This window comes from Ochotona curzoniae, unplaced genomic scaffold (assembly GCF_017591425.1).
Source record: "Ochotona curzoniae isolate NIBS_2020 unplaced genomic scaffold, NIBS_Ocur_1.0 scaffold_3890, whole genome shotgun sequence".
Classification (NCBI taxonomy): domain Eukaryota; kingdom Metazoa; phylum Chordata; class Mammalia; order Lagomorpha; family Ochotonidae; genus Ochotona; species Ochotona curzoniae.
Window position 1 is genome coordinate 17,163,067 of NW_024467115.1, and position 24,305 is coordinate 17,187,371.

At 38.9% G+C, this 24,305-nt stretch overlaps 1 protein-coding gene and 1 pseudogene across 1 annotated transcript in view; one reads left to right on the forward strand and one right to left on the reverse strand.

Annotated features, from left to right (window-relative positions):
- Positions 1-24,305, forward strand: part of PDE7B (phosphodiesterase 7B) — a 333,205-nt gene that overhangs the window by 267,013 nt on the left and 41,887 nt on the right. The window lies entirely within an intron of this gene.
- On the reverse strand, positions 2,598-2,963 carry LOC121146161 (annotated as a pseudogene).

The window sequence follows — 24,305 nt, forward strand, 5'->3', positions numbered from 1 at the left end:
GAAATAGATTATAATGTCTCAAAGGGAAATGTCTTAAAAGAGAAAGGTTGCTTAATGCATTGAGAGACAAGCAAGGTCTAGTCAGTCAAAAGCTCCCCTATTGACTGAGATTTGCCAAACATGCACAACTGGTTTTGAAAGTTATAGCATAACCCCAAAAACTCCTAAAACAAAAGCTATTTGGAATAAAATTTAATTTTTCTTCAATGACTCATGACTTCTCAGAATCCTTGTACTTCAAAGTCAATTGTTTTAAACAGCAATTATTAACTGGGACTTCAAAACAATCTTTGTGAACAGTTGAGCTTTCTTACTGTTAAAATTTCCATCTGCTAAACATATAAAGGCCAACTGGTGTCACCTGAGATTTTGCAAAAAATTTAAAGCAGTCTGCTTGTATTCTAGCTCTTTGCAAATGACTAGCAGAGGAACACAATGGAGGAATGCCATCTAACATTAATAGCTGGATATGTAAGAAACACCCACTGTATCAAAATTAACAAGAAATGTCGCTATGGTCTGACAAGAATGAGTCCCAAAGAATATACTTGAACTCCATTGAGCAGCCCTCCCCACCGTTTCTTGGTGTTATTTTTAAGTGTCTCAAAAAAAGACTCAGAACTTGAACCCTTAGCACTCTTTTTTACATAATAGTAATAGAGACATCACAATCTTCGATCAATTAATTTAAAGACATGAATAATAGGAAAGAGTGATTCCAAGGTGATTTAAGGACAATTTAAATTCTACATGAAAAATGAAAACTTGGGCCCAAAAATTAAGAAACCTTTACATTTTATTCCTTAGATTGTGCAAAATAAGCATAAATAGGACTGAGAAATGCATGCAAAAAACCAACAAAATTACATACTGTTAGAAAACCTATGCAAGTGAAAAAAACATATAAATCACTTTGTTAAATCAAATTAAATACCAAATGATAGTTCAGGTGTGCAGTACTCTGATGCCAAGCTTTGACCATCTGATTGATATGAAATTTAATGCCTTATCTTCATTATTTCCTTACTGGAACCAATAGAAATCATTTTTTACTCTAATATTATGTTAATAACATCAAAGTTCCACAAAGAAAAAATTTTATTTTTTCCCTTCTTATATTGCCTGAAGCAATGCTTTGCACAAAGTAAGGGCTTGACAGATGTTTGCTAAATTAAAAAAGAATAATAATATGCTTACTTAAAAATACTTGTTGCTAGAATACCAAATTCTGGTGTTTACTGAATTTAAATCATATGTATTCTGTATCAATAACCACAGTGCTGGAGAATTGACCCTGTTAAAAGGAAAGTTTTAAAGACAAGTTCAGTAAGGTGTATTGTTTTAGTCTGCTTTCTTTTTCTTGCTATAACAAAATACCTGAGGATGGATAGTTTACTGAAAAAAAAAGGAGGCTTCATTTACTCACAGTTTTTGAGGTTCAAAGGCATGGTATTCACTTCTGGCTGTGTCACATGGTTAATGACAACAAGGCAGGAGTTTGTGTGAGAAGACACAAAGTCAGAAAGAGGAAGGAGAGCCACTCTCATTCTTTCCTAATAACTCTCATGAGACCCACTCGTGAGCACTAGCTTAATTTTGCACTGGTGGAACCCCCAATGACTGATCTAAGGAGTTCCCACTCAGCCTCATTTCTTAAAGGCCCTTCCCATTCTTACTATCACCACACTGGGAACCAAATTCCAATACCCCAACCCCTGGGGGACTTATTCGAACCATATCCAAGCTGTAGCGATTATTTGCATGGACATCATCAATACTGTATGCTTTAAGTATGAAGGGGTCTTTAAACAGTTTATAGAAATACCTATTATGAAAAATAGCTATGCATAGATTTCCATTTTTTTCACTAAAATACACCTACAATTCCATTTTTCTTTAAACTTCTTAAAGTATCCCCTCTTTGCATATCATCCATTCCACTTTAAAATTTATATATGTGATTTTAAAAGATCTAAAGAATAATGTTGAAGTTTAGTAAGAGACTGCATTCTATCTAAAAAATGAAAATTATATCACATTATTGTATTTTCCTTTGTCCTTGATTTATATTTTACAAACCTTTAATCTTTTATGGGAGTCTTTCTTAAAGAATTATACACATACCAAAGGGTACACAAGATCGCCTTTTTTTTTTATAGCGTAACAACATAAAATTTTAATGCCAGCTATTTTTGCTGTTTTCTCATAACTAAACATATTCATTTTTATTACTTCCTCCTAACAATGACCTGGAAATTTGTTTACACACTAATAGCTAAGTACATTTCCTTCTTAAACTCTTCCAGGTAATAAGAACCATTATGCACTGAAGATACTTGTTCTGCAGACTTATTGGGATTTTTCCAGTTAACTTTCAAGTCTCCCCACAACCTTTTCTGGTCAAAGAAATACTATCTCTGAAATACTCAGAGTGAATACTTTACTTTACAAACCAAAAACTGAGCCACAAGACCCTATCACCACAATAACTAATTTTACCAAGTCTGCCACATACATCATATATCAGCTTTCTACATTTTTATATACCTACAAAATCCCAATAGTAAGGAAACATTTTAAAATAATAGCACATTTAATTAACTCCGTTTCCCATCAACCTGTTTATATCGGCATTTCCACTGGTTGGCAGGATGTTCTTCCATAATGGCTCCCATGGTTTCCACTGAATCATTTTTCTTGCCAGACTTAGTTCATTTTCAAATCACCTCTTCCATTTGGCCACCCTGAAGTTTATCTTCTAACTTTTTAACATCTGATTCCATTTTCACCATACTCGGCTTCTCATTCATAATCTGCTCCTTGTATTTCCTGTATGCTGCAATTTTAGGCAACTGTTGAAGAACATCAAGAATCTTCACATACAATGTTCTTAGCCTCTCGTGCAGATTCTTGCAAACAGCCAACCCCATGAGGCCAGCAGTCTTCTTCGCCAAGCCCGCCATGTCTGCCAGGATCACCTTTTTGTTACAGAACAGCCATCCTCAGTTAATGTGTTTTGTTATTTATTTGAGAAAGAGAGACCATCAGATAAACAGAGCTCTTATCCACTGGTTCATGTCACCGATATCTGTGTGTAATGGCTAGGACTGAGCTAACACAGAAGCCAGGACCTAGGAACTCAATGCAGGGGATCTAACATCACATGTTGCCTCCCATAATGCACATTAGCAGTAATTTAGATTCATGAGTGACGGTGGGACTGAAACCTTCAGTGTGGGATGCTGGTGTCTCAAGCAGGGTCTTTGGTCACTAGTCCAGATACCTCCCCCAACCATTTCGTTTTGCTTTAATCAATATATATTTATCCTAATGTATACTGGGGAAAATTTAACTAGCACACAAGATTTGTTTTTCAAAGATTTACTTTATTTATTTGAAAGGCATAGTTGCAGAAAGAAAGATGGAGAGATAGACAGATCTATCCACTTGTTCACTACCCAAATATGGCCACAATCGCCAGGAATGAGCCAGGTGTAAACCATGAGCTTCTTCTGAGACTCCTGCGTAAATACAAGGGTCCAAGAACTTGGGTCATCTTTTACCACTTTTCCAGGCACATAAGCAAGGAGCTGGATCAGAAGTGGAGCAGCCCAGACCCTAACTGGTGCCCATGTGGGATGCCCATTGCAGGTAGTAGTTTTACCTGTTACAGCACAGTGCCAGCCACCCCCTAATTTGATATCAGGTTTACTGAATCAAATGTATGTGTATATAAACACATAAACATTTATTTAAACACTTAAATATTTATTTATTTGTTTGTTTGTTTGGAAAGGCAGATTTACAGAGAGGAGAGACAGAGAGAAAGACCTTCCATCTGCTGGTTCACCTCCAAGTGACCACAATGGCTGGAGCTGAGCTGATCCGAAGCCAGGAGTCAGGAGATTCCTCTGGGGCTCCCACATCAGTGCAGGGTCCCAAGGCTTTGGGTTGTCCTCAACTGCTTTCCCAAGCCACAAGCAGGGAACTAGCAGGGCAGTGGAGAAGCCAGGACACAATACCCATATGGGAGGATAATGTCTCTTGCAAGGTGAGGATTTAGCCACTGAGCCATCACGCCAGGCCCAGTTGGAAGCTATTTTTCAATCTATCTGTCTTTCTGTCTCAGACTCTCCCTCCTTCTCTCTCCCTCTCTTTCTCCCTCTTTCTCTTTCTCTCTTTTATTAATTAAAACAACAAAAAAACTACTTAATCTCATTAAATCATGAGAGCAACCATAAATGGTATATAAATGCAAAGTGGCAGCTATGTTCTAATAACACTGGAAAAAAATGTTAAATACATGGTATGGGAAAATATGATAAAAACCATAATCAAGGCAAATGGATGACTAAAGTTGAGGAAATGCTGACCTAGTCCTGGTTGGAGCAGTGGGAAGGAGCCAATATACAATTCTCACAAGAGTCTTTCATTGTATCCAGCAAGAGACTCGTCACTTATTTCCCGACCAGTTAAGTTTGCACCCAATGGGATCTCTATCAATCCTCTCTGACCCAATACCTCCTTTGTATAACACCTATTTTATGAAGTCTTTTTTAGGACTTTTTAAAGTCTTCACAAGGAATCCATAATATACTTATGGACATAAGTTCGAAAAAGCAAAAAAAAAAAAATCCTAGGTTATAAATCAGAAATACAAGGAAATTATGACTTTAATAATATGTCTTCCATGTGGAAATGTTTGGACATAACCATCGCAGAAGATGTGATATTGTTCTTACAAGCAGGCTCCCTATGACTGTGACAGCTATTAATAAAGAACGATGCAGTGTGTTATGTTGGAAACACATCTAGATAGCATAAGCAGGCTTCACATCGGTAATTTCCTGAGATGAAGAGCATACCATGGAAAAGTCTTATCTTGTCTTTCTGATCCCTCCCTTAAACCAACTGCCCATCCCCTCAAAAAATCCAGTCTTCCTTTAACTCACATGGTAAGCTGAATTTGTGAAAATAGATTTTTTTTGAAATTCTGCAAAACTGCTTTGCATTCTTACAGAGCACAGAGAAAGAGGGTAAGCTATGCTGGGCTGGGCTAAGCTGTAACCCTCACCAGTGTCAGCTGGAATTGGAGGTCAGCCAGGCCCTGCCTAGGAAAGGGGTCATGCCAGACTGGGTCGCAGCACCCAACAAGCACAAGTAGGAACCAGGAAGGGAGGGGGCTTAAGCCCATAGGGGGTATGTGGAGGGCTGCCCTGCTGGACCACCACTCCCACTAGAGAGCATGAGTTAGGATGGGGGCAGACCAGACCAAGCAGGGCTGCAACACCTGTGTGCTTCATGTGAGCTAGATCAGGGAAAAGACAGGCTGGTTGACTGTTCCTACAGGTGCAAGCATAAATCAGAGTGGGTGAGAATTGGTTGGGCTTTGTTGCAGCATCAGCTGGCAGATGCTGGCACTGGGGGTAATTCTGTCAAGTTAAATGGCAGAACCACTTGGAGAGTGCATGATCCGGGAGTGGGAGTGACCTAATAGGGAAATAGTGGACACCTCCCTCTTGGGTTATCACTCCCACTGGAGAGCATGAAAACCGGGACTGGGGCAGTGGTGGCTAGACAGAATGGCACCCACCAGCATATGTGTGGGCTGGATAGTGGGGCCGGTTGGGTTGAACTAAGCTTCAATGCCCATTGACATGTAGAAGAGCTGAATGGAATGTAGAACAGACCGGATCAGTCTGCAGTACATACTGGCAAGCACGGAACCAGGACAGGGAGCAGGACTGGTGGGAGTTATTGCGGGTTGCTCTGACTAGGTTGCAGCTACCACTGGTTTGTGTAAGGGCCGAGTGTGGTGGGCAGAAGAATTAGGCTGGATTGCAACACCCATTTGTTTTTCGTGGAAGACAGGGCTGGAAACAGAACTGATGCAGTAATTGTAACCACCAGCATGTGCATAAGCTGATTGAGGCGACGGACTGTGTTGGGCCCATACAGGCAACCAAACACAAGAATCAAGTCTGGGATCACCTCAGAAGAAATTTCTTTGGGGTTCCCTCCAACTGAACTGCTGATCTCAGAACCCACACTATGAAGAGGATTGCAGGTTCCATGGTCTGACCATGGAGTACAAGTGTCAAAGCTGAGCCTCCTCAGAGGCTCAGACGGAGCAGTGGACAGCACTTCCAGGTGCACATGGAGAATATAACAGTTCATCACAACCTGCAGAGGACACCCGGTACCACAACAGAGGACAGAGGACAGAACAAATCAGTCAACTACCCCAGTCATGTGTTGGCAGTGAAAATCTGGGCAAACAAAGACTCTAAGGTGAACTATATCAGCCTGTGGATTCTGGAGACATTTCATCATGTTTGGAATGGCGAGACTGGCAGCAATTCAGAACTGTTGAACTATCAAAACCACTTCAGCAGGACTCTAAAAGCACACCCCACACTGGGGACCTGGGATGAGTAGGAGGCTGGGTGGGACTTTTCTCTTTTTCTTTCCCCTTACCCAGGTGCAGGAAAATAAAAATAATAATAATAACGTGGAAGCAAAGGTCTTACCCACTTTCCTATAGCCCTTGACCCTTTGTGCCCTAATCAACTATGTAAAGATTGTCAAAATAAAATAATTACAAAAAAAGAATAAATAAATAAATTTTCATAAAGCATTAAAAAAAGAAAGAAATAGAGTAAGCTATAGATTCATATTATGGTGAACCAGCACTTCACCTATGTGACTACCTGAACTTGAAGGAGACGCACAATTGTTCCTGTGTAGAATAGTCCAACCCATCTGGGGACATCTCACATCCCAGGCTCCCCTCACTAAACTCCATTCTGACCCTTTTCATCATTTCGGCCACTTAGCACACCCCCAACATTTCCCAAATGCTTCCTAAGAAAGATGCCTCCCACATGGAGCTCATAAGTCTCGACAGCATTGTCGGGTTTATTTATGTGCTCAGCCCCGTAATTAAGCCACTTTGTGCTTTTGTATTTAACAGCAATAGAATTTAATTCTAAAGCAAATTAGAAACATAAAAAAATGAACCCCATCATTTTAAAGCTGTTATAATATCTATTTTATTATCTATTTTAGTATTATCTATTTTTAATTATTATTTTTAGTTCTCCTTTATCATCATAGAAGTTTTATTGTTAGCATCTTACTTGCTAACCATACAGTTTTTCTTTTCATTTAAACTTGATTACAAGCCCCGGCATGGTAGCCTAGTGGCTAAAATCCTTTGCTTTGCACGCACCACTATCCCATATGGGTGCAAGTTCGGATCCCGGCAGCCCAACTTCCCATCCAGCTCCCTGCTTGTAGCCTGGAAAAGCAGTTGAGGACAGCCCAAAGCCTTGGGGTCTTGCACCCCCGTGGGAGACCCGGAAAAGGCTTCTGGTTCCTGGCTTCAGATCGGCTAAGCTCTGGCTGTTGTGGCACTCACTTGGGGAGTGAATCAACGGACAGACGGAATATCTTCCTTTCTGTCTCTCTTCCTCTCTGTATATCTGCCTTTCCAATAAAAATAAATAAATCTTTTAAAAAGTAAAGTTGATTACAAAAATAAATATTCTTAAAGAAAATTTCAAAAAGTTTAGCTGCTATTTAGAAAAACACTTCTTATTTGGGGGCTCCTGAAAGAGCCTGATTTAATGTAACTAGAAAGACAGCTCCTGAAAAAATCAGTCTTTTTAAATTACCTAAACTTCTCAAGGCAGGAAATTTTGACAGCATCACTTTCAAAGCAAATTGTTGACATACTGTTGAATGAGCTTTGACCAAGTTATGCTGAGAAATTTGCAGCTTCTATGTTCGCTGAACTGCACCAGAGAGAGAAAAAAAAATTACTGAAAACTTTCAGGGAGAGAGACCCTTAAACTTCACTGAACTTCTGAACTTGACACCCTGTGGTGTCCCTACTGACACTTTGAAGAATACTTTTGGATGGTCTCCAAATAACACACTCTTCACTCTACATTCTCAAACAGTGTGACATCTGTCAACCCAACCAGGTCACAAGGAGGGCAGTCTGCCACTTGTCATTACTAAGAGACCTCCTCTTCAGGACACCGAAAGTCTGGGAGGTCTTGCTTTTTACCCAGAGCAAGAACCTGGCATTCTTTAGGGAGATGGTTTTTCACTCATTTCTGATGCTGGCTCAGCATGTGTATGTGAATCAAATGTAAACTGTACAACTTAAGAGAGGAAGGATTGAACACCCATTCACTTACTGCCTATCAGAAAGCTGATGGTTAAAACCAAGTAACAGTGTTTTATCTTCCCAGACCGGGAGCTTTAAACACCAGACTCACCTCAAGATAGAATTTTTTTTTCCAGTTAGTTCTGTAACACGTGACAAAAAAACATTGTCAGTTAATGAAAGACATAGGAACAGTTTTGATACCTGTTCCAGTCACTGTGATATTTTTTACTGAATTTCCTAGCCTTTTGATATTGTCTCTGCTTATAAACCTGGAGTAATGATAACTATTATCAGCTCAGGTTCTTTCATTTTGCAAACAAGGACTCCTAAGTAAAACCACCGAGTTCATGAAGTTTGCCTCTGAGGTTCACACCTTGATTCAATGCATTGTGCTAAGTAAGAGAAATTATAAAATGAACATGATAGAGCTAGGGCCTCAAATAACCAAGAGTGTAATGGGTAAAAAAGACAGGTAAGCAGGGCAATTCAGGTAGACACGCTTTGCTGAGTGTGAAGTTGAAATAGGGTAGTTACAGGTGCCCAGCAGAGTACCAGCCACTGGGAAGACTTAGTGCATGCCTCCTTTTTTCTCCTTCCTTATTCTCTGCCCCACCGTCCAGTTCTCCCCAAATGTCAGACAGCTTCTTATGCCCCACCATCAAAACCTTCCATCTGGGCCTAAGTGCCTAATTGCAAACTAAACTATTCAGATTGATTCAGCAACTCTTTCCAGATATTTGCATTCTGACTGCAGTCATCCTTTTACACACCACAAATATACATTTTTTTTAAATTTTTTTTATTGGAAAGGCAGATTTACAGAGAGAGGGAGAGACAGAGAATAAGATCTTCTGTCTGCTGGTTCACTCCACAAGTGGCCACAACTGAAACCAGGAACCATGAGCTTCTTCCAGGTCTCCCTCGCAGGTGCAGGGTCCCAAGACTTTGTGTCATCCTCTGCTGTTGCCCAGCTTAAACAGGGAGTTGGATGTGAAATAGAACAGCCAGGACACAAACTGGTGCCCAAATAGGATCCTGGCACTTGGAAGGCAAGGATTTAGCCACTAAGTCATTGAACTGGGTCATTGAAGAATTGAGTTGGTTTCAATTCTTCAATCCAAATAAGCAGTGAACCTCACTTGAGACCAGGACTACACTGCTCAGAACTACACTATAATTTTCATCTTGGTATTGCTTGAATGTGTCCCTCAAGGTTCATGCATTGAAAACATCATTCCCAATGCAAAAGTGCTAAAAGATGGCATCTCAGCAGGGGCTGATGAGCTCGTAAAGGTGCTGCTCATTTGAATAGTTTCATGTCCTGATGGTAATAATGAGTGTGTGATCACAAGGGTAGAGTCCTGAAAGAAACAGTGTCTTTGGTCCTCCTTTTTGCTCTCTTACACACACACTCTTGTTCTGTGATCTTCTGCCAGGGCATGATTCAGCAAGAAGGCTCTAGCCAAATGTGGAACCCTTAGCTTTAGACTTTCCACACTCTATAGGAAAGATATATATAGAGATATATAGATATATTTGTATATAGAGAGTTTATAAATAAATATTTTTAAATTATTTATTACTTATAAACAGATATAGATTTTATTTATTATCTATTTATTTAGGTATATGTATGTGTGTGTATATATATATATATATATTTATAAGCTACTCAATTTGTTACAGCAATAGGAAATGAACTAAGGAACATCTCATTAGTCTGTATGTTCTGCTTGGTTAGACAGTCCCTCTGGCAAAGCCTCCACGTGGAACAAGAAGGCTGGGCACAGGTTCCCCTATAGAAAGCTGAGACAAACTGCCAGGACCACAGCAGGATAGTCAAGGAACCATAGCTGCTCTTGGAGACCCAAACCCTGCAAGAGTCCTACTTAGTTATCCAACCACATGTGCTGGCTACTAGAAGGCTACTAGTGGTTCCAGAAAATCAGAGACGTTGTCTGCCCAGGAGCTTCTTCTGGGTCTCCCATGTGAGCGCAGGGACCCAAGAGCTTGGGCTGTCCTTTGCAGCTTTCCAGGTGCATTCTCAGGGAGCTGGACAGGACCTGGAACAGCTGGGACTTGAACCAGTACCCGTGTGAAAATACCAGCCTCCAACTTGATCCAAGCCAAATTCAATTCCTCAGTTGGAAAAGAGAAGAGATGGTATGCTATTGAGATCCTTCAAGGACTGTTCCTTTTGATCTCTAAAGTCCCCAGCTGACTTTGTTCCAAACTTGTCATCATGGCTCTATCCTCCCCTTTTCTACCTGCTCCTTCAGAATCAAAAGTTAAATTCTTCATTTTGAACAATCCATGGCAAATGAGCTAGAATGACAGCAAGCAAGAGAAGCATGTACTCTTCAATCCTTCTCAGTGCGTGTCTGTTCTACCTGACAGGTTATATGCATGCTTTAAGGAGTCTTTTTTTTATAAAATAAGTTAGGAATTTTGTTTTTATTTTTTAGATTTATTTACTTTTATTTGGAAGGCAGATTTACAGAGTGGAGGAGAGACATAGGGACATCTTTCATCTCCTGGTTCATTCCCCAAATGGTTGCAATGGCCAGGGATGAGCTGATCCAAAATTAGAAGGCAGAAACCTCCATCAGCTTTCCCACATGCAACATGGACCCAAGAACTTGAGTCATCCTCCACTGCTTTCCCAGACCATAAGCAAAGAGCTGGATGGGAAGTGGAGCAGCCAGAAACCCAAATCAGCACCCATTTAGGATGTCCCATGCCAGTCCATAGTGAAGTAGCACTATAGACTCTGTAGTTTCTTGAACAGGAGCATATTTCCAACCAACCACTCTATCCCTGCTATGAGGTTTTCCACCACCGAAAAATCAATGCAGGACCTAATTCATGACCAGGAAAAAAAGAAGAAATGGTCTCACAGATGACAAGTTTGAAATCCTCATGGAACTCAGAGGGTGATACAAAACTTCCTTACTTTCTTCTCAGACTTGCGCTGGCACAGAAATCACCCCCCACTGGTTCTGAGTGGCCCTCTGCTTCGAACTGCTTTCCTCATCTTTCTTACTACTTGGTCCTCTCACCCTCTTCGGCCTGTCCCACTCCCTGCCTCTATCCCACGTGGAAAGACAGACTCTTATGTCACCAACAATGAGGGACAACAAGAACAGCACTCCTTTGACAGTAAAACACCCATTAGATAAATGACCTTCCTCTTGCTTGTATCTTTCTTTAAACTTCATCATTTCTAGCCCTTTGTACACTAAAAGTTTCCTTCCCCATTACAAATAAAGTAGAAACAAAAACCCAAACCTCTGCCTTCCTCTGAGTGGTTGAGAGCAGAAACACTGCCTTGTGCATTCTGGATTGTCAAGGATCCCAGGAACCTCATGGACTAGGTCCTCAATAAACATTTGTTGGGATAGCCTCTCCACACAGCTAAACAGATAGCCCATTCACTTCTCAATGGCTTCTTCGTTCATTGACATCTCCCAAAGAATATTACATAGTTATTACATAACCAGCCCCAGTTAGAACATTACTTAACATTGTTACGAGAGTTAGAAATACTTAGCAAGTACATTTAAAAAAAACGAGTGTATAAATAGCAGATTGATGGACTTATGACTGGTTATGAAGGACTATATTATTGCAACAATATAGGGGAAATCAGTGGGGAGGAGGGAATTTGGGGAAGGGGTAAAGGAAATTCCAGAGGCTATGGAATTATACCATATGAAAAAATTTAATTTAATAAAAGACAAGTGTGTTTTCCAGAGAGAAAGAAAGAAAGAAGGCGCGTGTGCCACGTTAAACAAGTATACTCTAAGACCGCATCTCAGTTAACTGACATCCCTTCAGATACAACTAGGGTAACATTACAGATTGGCTCAAAAACAGTTAAGCGCTAACCTGGGCGCATCCTGTCGGAGTTTTATTTTGAGCAGCCTGTTTGCCCAAGTACCTCCCACTCTTTCCCTTCCCGACAAGCTACTGCCCTGCTTTGTGTACACACACACACACACACACACACACACACACAGTTTGTCTTTTCCAAAGCTGGAGACTCTAACGAATGTCTGTGAATTTCTTTGTGTAATAACATAATAATCAAATCACATTAAGTCAGTGTCAGAAAGACACGTGTTTTCAATTTTAAAATCCACAAGTGATTTATTATTCATGTCCTAATATTCCATTGGTACATTTACTGAAACAGGAAAGTCACATGCATAAAACCCCTCCAAGCCTTACCATGAAGTTATTTTCTAGTTTTTTTCAAGCTTTTAATATTAGCATCACAGTGGTTCTCATTTAAACGTTTCTGTTCATGATCCCAATTTTCATCTCCAACATTTAAATCCTCGTTTTTAAAAATCTGCATTTATATATAATATTTTATATTTTTTACCATAATTTTCACTGTGGTAGTAATTCATAGCAAGAGGTCTACCCTTGTACCAGATTTTACTTGTACGATACAGTCCTGTTCACTCTTAGTGCTGAACTGTGCAGATCTCTAGGGCATTTTCTCTTTGCATGAATGAAACCCTATAGCCCATTAAACAGAAATTTCCCTTTTACTCTTCTCCCAGTCCCTAGCCACAACCATTCTGTCATCTACATCTGCGAATCTGGCTACCGTGCTATGTTTTTTAAAAGAAAGAAATTTAAAATCCCTGGAGTAGTAACACATCACGGTACCCCAGGGAAAACTAAGCCTTGTACTGAAGTGTCACGTTTCCCCTCCTCTTCCATCCAAGGGGTGGAGTATCATCTTCCAGATCAGACAGACCCAGTTTCTAGCCCCTGCTCTGCTGCTTATCAGCTTTGGATGTAATGCTGCACCTTTTCAAACTCATTTCTTCATGTGTAAATGTACCAAATAGTGCTCACTTTTATGGAAATTAACTAGGGTGTCAAGTGTAAACCGCTGGTGTTTAGTAGGACAGCTTAGGAATTTGTGCAGGCAAACTTGTCAATAATCTCTAAAACAGGCCTTTCTTCTCTCAAATCTGGTTCAATGTAAAAATATGTAGCTTTCTATAGCCCAGGAACGTCCTAGTGTGATCTATCCCGGAGTGTCCCACACTAAGAATTACAACTGTCATTGTTGTTAAGATGCCACCCCAAGTCCAAAGAGGACCATGAGCTGTAAGAGTCTTGATACAGATTTCAAGTTCTCTGCTGAATTAAGACTGGTAACATTTAAACAGTTATACTCCAACCACATGTTACAGTCCCTTGATTCAATTAATTGTATCACAGAAGCCACTCTGATAAAACATAATTCATTCAGCCTTTGTCACCTATAAAGAAAAATGTATTTGTTCACAGTGCTTTCAGGGATAAAAGTTCCTAACCAGGCATCTCTCAATGGGTGTAGTTTGTATTAGCCTACTCCTGTTCTAAAGAAGCACTTATAACCATTCCAGAAAACCCAACAAAATCAGAAAAAAAGTTCAAGTTCTATCCAAAAGATAGCTCCTATTATCAATTATTTTAGATGAATGAAACATTCCTGCTCTGGACAATAAAAATAACTCCACAAGCACATAGTAGTGCCTACCATAATCGAGGTAAAGTGCTCCAGGAGGCAGGAGTAAAATTTGCATCTCCCTCAATAATCACTTCATTTCTTTATTCCCTCTTTCAATAAGAATCTTTTAAAGCCAGACACCATCATAAATAACTGACCCCTACAGGGTTTACAGTAATATGCATCATCTGCTCCATAGTAAGAGGCCAAAGTTACTACAGTACCAACTTAAAAGTATGAGGAAAACTCAGAGAAGCATCTGAGTGCATCTGACAAGGGAGTCATGAGTAAATACTTGAGATGCGTGCTGACGGCTGGATGGCGTTCCAACAGGTAGAGGTAGCAGTCAACTGAAAAGGAATGTGGGGATCTGGATAGAAGCGGAAAACCACATAAGGATCCTGGAGGGCGTTGGGGGAGTCCTACAAGAACAGAGAGCTGTTTCTCTACAGGGGACTTGTGGGAGATGAAAATGGAGTGATAAGTTGGCATCATATCATGGAGGACCACAAATGCCAGAGTAAATAATATAGACTTAATTAAGTAGACATTGGGGAGCCATGGAAGAATTTTGGAGCAGAGAGCTGACATGGTAGGAGTTGTGCTTGAGGAGTAAATCTGTCAGTGGTAGGTGAGATGGATTACAGGAGGTGACCAGAGGTGATCCGAGGGTTAGTGCAATCCCCAGGGTGGGGGTGTGAACTAGCAGACAGAATGAAAGGAGAGAAGCCAATGTGTATTACAGCACACATCTGGAATTTTTGTAGTGAAATTTGACAAGCCAAGCACATATCTCCAGATAAAAGCCCGCACTTATTTTAAATATATGCTGAGAACTGGAGAGTTAATGTAGCAGTCTTTAACCTCTGGAGAGACTTAAAATCAACTGAAAGCTTGGTCACCTCAATTTACTGACCACAAACCATGGCCCTCAAAACTCCTGATTTGCTAAAACGTTTCAGACTCCGAGAAGCACAGGGTTCAATCAAACCACATTGTGCCTGGAGCCTATTTCTTCTTTAAGAGTAAGGACATTTGATCTGCTTCTCAACTAATTCATTTAAATTTCATTCAGACTAGGATTTTGAAAAGTGTCTTTATTATCTAAAGAAGCACTAAGACCTTACTTTGGAAGACTTCTTCCTTCCTCATACACACACACACACACACACACACACACACACACACACACACACAGTTTTCCAACCATCACTTGAACCCTGAAGCTAAGATTCATAGCCCATGGGTTCCAATGAGTTATACGATAGACAAAACAATAAGCTAAACATAATTGGTTCTGCCCCAATCCGGTGTGCTGTGTGACTGAGGACTAGCATTTGAAGTCCTTGAGCACTGTTAGAACACGATGCCCACCACTGACACAGCACGTGTGGCTCCAGACAACTGGGGAAGGAATTCATTTTATTACATGACTCAGATTAGCCACGCTGGTTTTCTCTTCACTGTCAAGAACATAAAAGAGCAATGATGATTTTTAAAAGATGATACTGCTATAAAGCAGATCTAGAGAAACAATTTTATCCTGTCCTAGAAAAGACTTTCCTCTCCCCCCTTCTCCTCCCACTCAACGGCAATGTTGAACAAAGCTCTTCTGAGGATGACAGGCATCAAGAAGTCGTGAGTGTTGTTTCCCACACAGAAGAGCTAATGTCATGTGGCTTTAATACATTCTATTCAAGACCTTAGTTTCGAGAACTTGAATAACTTCTTAGCTCCTTTTATACTCAAATTGATTTCTAACTTCAAAATAAAGTTTAAGGTGATGAAGTATTTCATTTTCATTTGGGCTTCTTTTCTTTTTTCTTGTTTTCTATTTCTTCTTGGTCTTCCTTCTATTACTGGTGTTACTCTGTGTATATTTTTTGTTTATTTTGATTTATTTACCTCAACTGTCTTGCTTTTTTGTTAGTGACTGAGCGCAGCAAATGTCCTTGCTGTTAAAGAATCCAATTTCTGTTTGTATCTCAAGTAAATTGTCCAGGACGTAAAAATTATTTGTAATGACTCTTGAAAATAGGGCCATACACGTGAACAAAAAAATCTCCACACTTGATATTGCAAACCAAATAATATATGTTTTAGTTTCAGTTTCTACCTGCATTTTTGATTGGGACCATATATGGAAAGAAATAGACAAGCACAATCATTAGCCCCACTGATGATTTCTGAGAAGATGGGAGGACATAGTAGTTTGCTTTAAAAAGTTTTTTGGCAATTGATTGGTTTTGTAAATAAATGGAAAGTGTAATGTCTACCAGTGCTAAACTGTGAAAGGAGAGATTTAAGTCTTGTAGTCACTAGAGTCAAGCCTCAATTATGAAATATGCTAAAACACATGAAAATGAATTGAAATGTTTAATGTGTTGGAATAAGCAACAGTCTCATTCAGGAGCTGACATCTTTAATGCCTCATTGAAAAGACTGAGAGTCCAGAGAGTAAGTTCTGGAACACCATCAATACTACTTTCTACATGCAGCCTTTTACTTTTTTTATTTGCTTCTTAAAGTCACACTTAAGAATTACTGACTACAGCTTAGACTACGTTGCTTCCATTGCAAAATCTTCATGTGTGTTTTCAAGAAAATTGGCATTCCAGAAAATTCCACTAAGTCTACATTTGCAAGAATCCTGAGCTAACAGAGGTTTCATAGGAGAGAAAGAGCAATGGTGAAAATCTGCAACTTGTGCTTAAGGACATACCCAAGTATTCAATTTTTCTCCTCTTTTATGAACCTACCCTGATTTATCCAGGGCTCAGTATTTGTGAACATAGGCTGGAACACACAGATCAAGAAAGGAATTTCATTCCAGCAACGCATATGTCATATGTGACTTGCTAAATATTGTGGAAATGCAAAGAAAAGTAAGAGAAATTTTGTCTCCCGGGACCTTGTAGCCAGAGAAAGTTAGATGTGTGAATCAAAGCAAACTTTGCAAACGCACAGAACAGGGATGAGTGTGAAGATGGAGATTCAGGAAAGTGAACCGCAGTGGCACATGAACCTGAGAGCTAGAACTCCACTTGGAGGCCCACTGAGAAAAAGATTTCAAAAGAAAACTCATTTTTAGCATTCTACTTTTGATAAATTGACTTATTATTCAGAAACACTATTTGGTGATGATGTTCCTGAGAAAATTAGTTCCAACTACATCAACAAAGGTTTTATTGTGTTTTCATTGTTTTTAAAAATTGCACACAGAGATACTAAGAGTGGCAAAGTTTTGATAAATGATTTCTGATCTGGGAGTGTGATCAGTCACTCACACCAATAACCCAATGGTACAAGGCATATTCAAAAATCACATTAGAGGAGATAGACAAGGCTTATGAATAGTTAGCAGCCCGGAAAGGGATTTCAGTATAATAATTATGGGTATGATAATTGCCAGAGTGCAGCATTTTCTAATAGCATATTATTTAAGAAGTTCAATTAGATTTAAGTTCAGAAGTACGGATGCTAAGTTCATGTTTAGGTTTGCTTGCAGCTCGATTAGGTATAAAAGCTCTCTTTGTTCTCAGTAGCACCTGACCTACTTCTGTACAGTGACTAACTGTTCAGCTTCTGGACACAGTTGATGGAGACTTTGTTGAGGGAACCAGGTATGCAGTTGACAGAAGCAACCTCATCACATGAGTGAACTTACAGCTTGTTAAGTCTCAGAGTGTTTATGTTAGGTCTAAGGTCTCTCCTTGAACCAAAATTCATCAGCCCCTATAAAGAGAATGGGCCATAGAAAAGGCACTCAAAAATGAAAATAATTTTTATGGATATTTTTTGCATGTAAGCCAATCCCAGCTTGTAAAATTTTCAAATTACCATACCAGCACTGCCAATACAAACTTCATATCCTAAATTTAGGACTGAAGTAATGTAAAAAATGTGTTAATATGTACATAATTGTGATATTCATAAATGAACAAGTGAACAGAAAATGAATTTCATGGCTAGGGTTGATTCTTACACAATCCAGGCAACACAACATAATGGAGCACCTTTGTATAACTATTTCAAGTGAGAATTTGTCTACCATAAAATATTTGTAATAATATAAATGTCTTAAATAAACTTAGAAAACCTAGATTTTCATAATCTGAATTTAGATAACCATCTATATATTTGGACAAGATAATCATTTACATTTATATTCAGGAATGCGTACAACCATATCTCTGATTATCAAAAGTAACCTACTAGCCATGCACTTAAAATTCTCTTAGAATTAGGTATGCCAGAGTTTAATAATTGTTATAACATATTCCAGTGCTTCAAAAAGCATTATGCAGTACTATTATACAAATTATGCCTTACTCACAGACATCTTTTTTAAGATTTATCTATTTATTTATTTGGAAGGCAAAGATGCAGAGAATCAAAAAAGAAAGATCTTCCATCTTCTTGTTCATTCCTCAGTTGGGCTCAAGGCCCAAGGATAGCCTAGCCAAAGCTCGGGGACCCAAACCTCATGTGGTCTCCCATGTAGATGCAGGGGCCCAATTACTTGGGCCATCTCCTTCTGTATTAGAAGGGAGCTAGATGGAAAGTGGAGCAACTAAGACTCAAGCCAGAGCCTGAAGGGATGCTGCAGGTAGCTGTTTTATTTGCAACGCCACAATGCTGATCCCACACAAGTGGTTTATTGCAGGATGTCCTTTCCTCTGAACTCTATCTTCACTGTCTTATATCTTAATGTTTTAATATCTGACACAACATAAAATACTTCCTAAATGTCAGCTGATTAGTAAGTTATTAATATCACTTTAAACAAAACCTATTTTTCTTGAACTATTGCTTCTTTCTCCTTAACAAACTATCTGGAATTGGCTTTATATATGTCCTTATTAGTAAATTTTACACTGCTGTTTTCATAAGCTAGCGAGTGCCTAGCATCACTTCTGAATAGTTTTCCTATTAATTAAGGAATAATCCAGATAAAGAAGCTAAATTGTGTAATCACAGCTTGCTTTGGTGTTTGCAAAAATATTGGCCACCAATTAATACTGCAACATATCCATATGTTCATTTCAGTGAGTCTGAAAATGCATGAATAAAAATATTATCATATGGACCAGCATTGTCAGGTTCACCATCTAATCATGATGCCAGTATTCCATATCAGAGGACCAATTCAAGTCCCAACTGCTTTGTTCCTGATCAAGCTCCCTGCTAATGCATCCAGGGAGGTGATGGCCAACCCCTCCAACTCATGTGGGAGACCCATATGGCTTTGATCTGACCCATCCCACTGCAGCCATTTGAGAGATGAACCAGCAGATTAAAGATCCCTTTTGACTTGTGTCTCCCTCTCTTTCTGTCCCCATGCCTTTCAAATAAAATAAATCTAGGGCACAGCATGGTGGCGTAACAAGCTAATTTTCCACTTGCAACACAGGCATCTTTTATGGGCACTGGTTCATGTCCCAGTTATTCCACTTTCAATCCAGCTCCCTGTTTATAGCCTGGGGAAGTAGCAGAGGATGGCCCAAGGCCTTGAGACCTAAACTCACATAGAAAACCTGGAGGAAGTTCTTGGACTGCAGTTTACGCTCGTCCAACTCTGGCCTTTGTGACCATTTCGGGAGTGATCTAGTGGATGGAACATCTCTCTTTCTCTCTCTCTATTACTCCCTCTATCTATCTCGCTCCAACTCTGACTTTCAAGTAGAATAAATAAATCTTTTTTTAAAAAATAAATTCATCAATTAACAAATGCATCATTTTTAAAAGCAAAGAATATTATGAAAACCAATTTGAATAACATTTTCTATGTTTTTTAGTATTTGTTTTATTTATTTGAGAGACAGAAAAAGAAAGGATTTCCATCCACTGGCTCATTCCCCAAATATACACAATGGCCAGGCCTGGGGGAGGACTGAAGCTAGGAGATGTGAACCCAATCCAAGCCTCCCAGTGGCTGGTGGCAACATGTTTGCTTGATCCAGCACCATGCCTCTTGTGGTCTGTATCAGTGGAGCACTAAAGCCAGAAATCAAAAACAGCTATTCTAATAAGGGACATGGGACTTTTGCCCATTATCTTAGTAGCTAAACACATAATGTTATGGTCTGGTTACCCTACAGACTTCCGTAACAAGTGTAAGTTTTTAAATTAATTTCATTTTATTTTATTTTTAAGGATATAGTTATTTATTTAAAAGCCAGAGTTACAAAGAGGGAAGACTGAGAGAGAAGAGATCCTTTCATCAGCTAATTCAGTCCTCAAATGGCTGCAAAAGCTGGGGCTGGGTCAGACTGAAACTGGAGGCCTGGGTGGGTGGCAGAGACCCAAGCACTTGTACCTTCTGCCATTGCTTTCCCAAGGGCATTAGCAGGGAACTGGATCAGAAATGGAGCAGCCAGGACTCAAACTGATGCTCAGTTGAATGTGTCTGCCTCAGAGGCAGCTGCTTCACCCACTGTACCACAGTGCCAGTCCCTATTTTATTTTTGTATTTTCTGTGCCTCTGTTCCTACAACGCAAGACAGGCCAGGACTAGTATAAGAAGAGTGAGACTTGATCTTCAGACTCAAAACGTAAAAAGGTACCAAATAGCATAAATTAATGTAGTTTTAAAATCAAAATTAAGACCAAAATGTCCATGAGAAACAAAATATCAAGCATGTAAATAAAGAACAAATGATATCTGTATTCTATTAGTTACCAGGAGTATTTCCTGCTTGACTTCAGGGTGGAAAAAATAATGGGGAATGAAATAATCTTCTGTTTTCTTCTAAAAATGAATCAAACTTTAATATTCCCAGTTCCCATATCATTAGTTCAGAAATATTTTATTTAAAATTATGATTGCAATGAATTGCAACCATGCTTCCTATTATCTGTTTTTGCCATATGTAACTTAATTGAAATGCCATTATCCTAACTATGAATCTGTTTAAAGTATCACACTGCTTGGAAAGCTAAATGGAAGTTTAAAAAGAAATACTCTGTAATTTCAATTTGCTACGTTTATAGTATGTTTTCATCATTCGGCACTATCTCGTTAGGGTCCCATTTTAATGTGTAACAAAAGCATACTATCTGCTACAATGCAATTTCCTTTTAGTGTTTTTAAAACGAGTGAATTTTCATGTATATTCAAAAAGAAACAGGTCCTCACATGGACATTTCCTTTTAGATTTACCATGTATAGAACAGAGAAATGGTTTATTTCACTTATTTATTTATGTTGCTTCAAATGTCTTTCTTCCAGTTTTCTCTTTTCTTAAACAATCTGTTATAAAATAACTTTTCCCATCTACTCCAGTTGTTACATTTTGCAATATTTGCCTTACTACTCTATTTCTTTCCCTTAATCACTTAAAAAATTTGTTTGGCCCTTCATCTCTAAACACCTCAGTGTTCTAAAAACAAGGACATTCTTTTGTGTTATCACAGTTCAGTGATCAAATTCAAGAAATTTGTATATATAATATTGTCTCATATGTAAGTCAATCCTCAAATGTCACAAACTGCCTTATAATGTCATTTATGGAAAATTTTCTCTGACCCTGGCTTCAATTCATGCTCATATGTTGCATTTTTCTCGCTATCTCTGGTATTCCTTATTATGAAACAACATCTGACATTACCTTCGTCTTTCATGACATTAACATTTTTCTAAAAGTACAGTTTGCTTATTTTGGAAAGTGTCCTTTGATTTAAGTTTTTCTCATGTTTTCTCTTTACTGATATGTTTGTGCAGGAAAACTACATATGCCATGTGATTCCTCAGTACTTAACATCAGAAGTATCAGATTTCTTCTATGACTACTCAATGTAATAAAAAACTACACATTTCCCCATCTCCAACTAATAAGTCCTCTGTAAGGAGATCCTTTGATAAAATGCAATTTCCCTCTGCTTTATAACATTAGCACAATCAGTGGTCCTGACCTGAATCAGTTTTTACTTTTATGGACACAAATTAGATTAGTTTTCCAACTCTATTCTTTCGTCTACATTTCTAACTTCCCAAACTGCAAGGGAGAATTTTCCTTATTCTCTACTTGTTTGTCAATGTAGTTTCATTGGTTCTTATTTCAGGTAATGCTTTATATATAATCCACTCTTCCATCATTCTTTTTGAGGCTCAAATTTGCTCGGAGCAACCCCTGAAAATTGTTATATTTAAGTGACCAGTGACCATACCCTTTTTTCAGGCTCTCGCTTTATCTTCTGACATAACAAAAGGTCATTCTCATGTGGTACAGTCCCTGCCCTGGTTATTTCAACTGTCTATGACACCAGGTGGTTTGATTCTTTTTAGGAAGCATGCAGATTTTAAAAACAAAATCTGGATGATGGATGTTCTCACTGCTACCAGAGTGGTGTTGTTACACTTTGAGTTTGAAGTTCACTGTCAGCTCTCAGTCTCCATTGTACGTGACCCATCAGCAGCATCTGATCCAAATGAGTACATTTTCCTTCTTGTCCTGCTATCCTCATTAGACATGCAAGAAATGATGTTGTCTGGAGTTTCCTCTATCCTCAAGGGATGCTCTTTTCTTGGTCTAATGTTTGCACCATTCTAATGTAGAAGTCCTCCAGAACTTAGATTTTTTGCATTAAGCATTTACACCTCCTCTCATCTGAAAACTCTCAAATTTTGATCTCTAGTCCAGTCTTTTCTCACAGGTTCTCGGTTTCACATTCACTTATTTTCTCTTGACAACTTTACCTGAAGTTTCCATCAACACCCAATTTTGCATATATAAATCAGAATACCTGTAGCCTTCCTCATCTCAGGGGATGGAAGCTTCAATCTCTCAGAAACATGGAAATATCCAAACTATACTTATAAACCCACCACAACTACTCCATCCACTGCTGTTCTTGTAGTTGGGGCAGCTATCACTCTTGCCTGGATTACTTCAATAGCCTTTTAACTCTTCATACTAAATCAACCCCTACTTCAAACCGAAGCCATGCTGATCATCTTTTAAGTAGGTATGTTCATATCACTCTTCCACTCAAAACTTTACAGGGCATAGCATGTCACTTGGCTTAAAACCCAAGATCTCAAGAGACCCTACCTCCTGACTCCTGTGTGTTTTCAGCACTACTTTGTTATAAGATCTCACCTCTCACATTCCTGTTCTCTTTCCTCCCTCCCATAATAAACCTTTTCTGTTCTCACAAGCAAGCACCCCTGGAATCTTCTCCCCTTGAGAACTGGTCAAGTCAGTTCCTCTGTATAAAAGATGTTTCCCCAGGTATCTGCTAAGCCAATTCCCTCATTTGCTTCAAGTTTTAACTACATTACACCCACTCATGAAGCCAGTGTTAGCTCCTCCTAACATAGAACTCCTGATATCCTGCTCTTGGTTCACCATTTTTCCTTCTCTATGTTTATCATCTTCTAATGCAGTCTACAATTTACTCAGTCTTGCTGTTTATTGTTCATGGTCCATCTCTCTGCTGCAGTATAAGTTCTATGAGGGTAGAGATCTGGACTTTGCTCACTGAAGTATCCAAAACTCTAACATCTACAACAATGCTTCTGCAGTGTAGGCACTCAATGTTCTTTAATGCAGGAGTGAATCATTTTATGTTACACTTTGATTTAACAAACTGGTGAAAATAAATGCAAACTCACTAGTAGAATAGCATCCACATATAGCAGTCATAACATTGAAGTGCATCTGAATGCAAAATCAGTTGTACTCTTTATTTCGACAGGTACTTGTGAAATATAGATCCATTTTATAAAAAAAAATCATTTTAATCAGGTCGAGTTTCCAGAGAACAGAAGGTGTTACCAGCCCCAAATTATGCCTTTACGTGTATAACACAGCCTAAGAAACCCCAATTCTGGCCACTCACTGTCAACAGGGAGTGCCAACTGTTTCCTGTGCTTCCTGGTTCTGGCATTCCTTGTGATTTTGAGTTTCATAGCAGGAAGGTGGAGATGGGAGAAGGTATGACAGAAACTGAAATTACTTTGTATTTGAAGTATTGATTTTCTGACAAGATTGATACTTTGACAGTAGAAGATGTCATTCCTTACCATTAGAGTGAATCATAGAATTCCAGCTGAGCTAAGACACATCTTCATAGACATCCAAATAATGTTCTTGGGGTATTGCTGGACAATCTCACAGTCAAGTTCTTTGAAAAGTGCATTTGACACAAGTATTGAAATGTCTCTCTTGACAACACGAAATGTAATGGCTACCTGGCCACATGCACTCTGCTACATCTCTGGATGTTAAGATGATCTAGTCCCTCACTGGTGATGTTTCTGGTACATTAAGAAACCTTTTCTAGCTTACACTGGTATTCTGACAGCTCTTCTCTTCAAATGGAATTCATCAAACTAAAAATAGTGCAGAATAGGAATTTGGTCCAGATCTTGGAGACTCAGTTCTAATGTAGCAGAAAAAAAAAAACTGCTATTCCCTCCAAATAATGACTGAAGTTTGTGAATTTCACTTTCTAAAAGCACCAGCATCACTAACAAGAAAATGAGATTTTCAGAAGTTTCTTCATGTGTTGATAAATGTAACATATAATAAATACCACATAGAGTTTAGAAAAATTTCAAATACAGAGCTAAATTTAAGAAAATATTGATCATATTTAAGAAAGAAC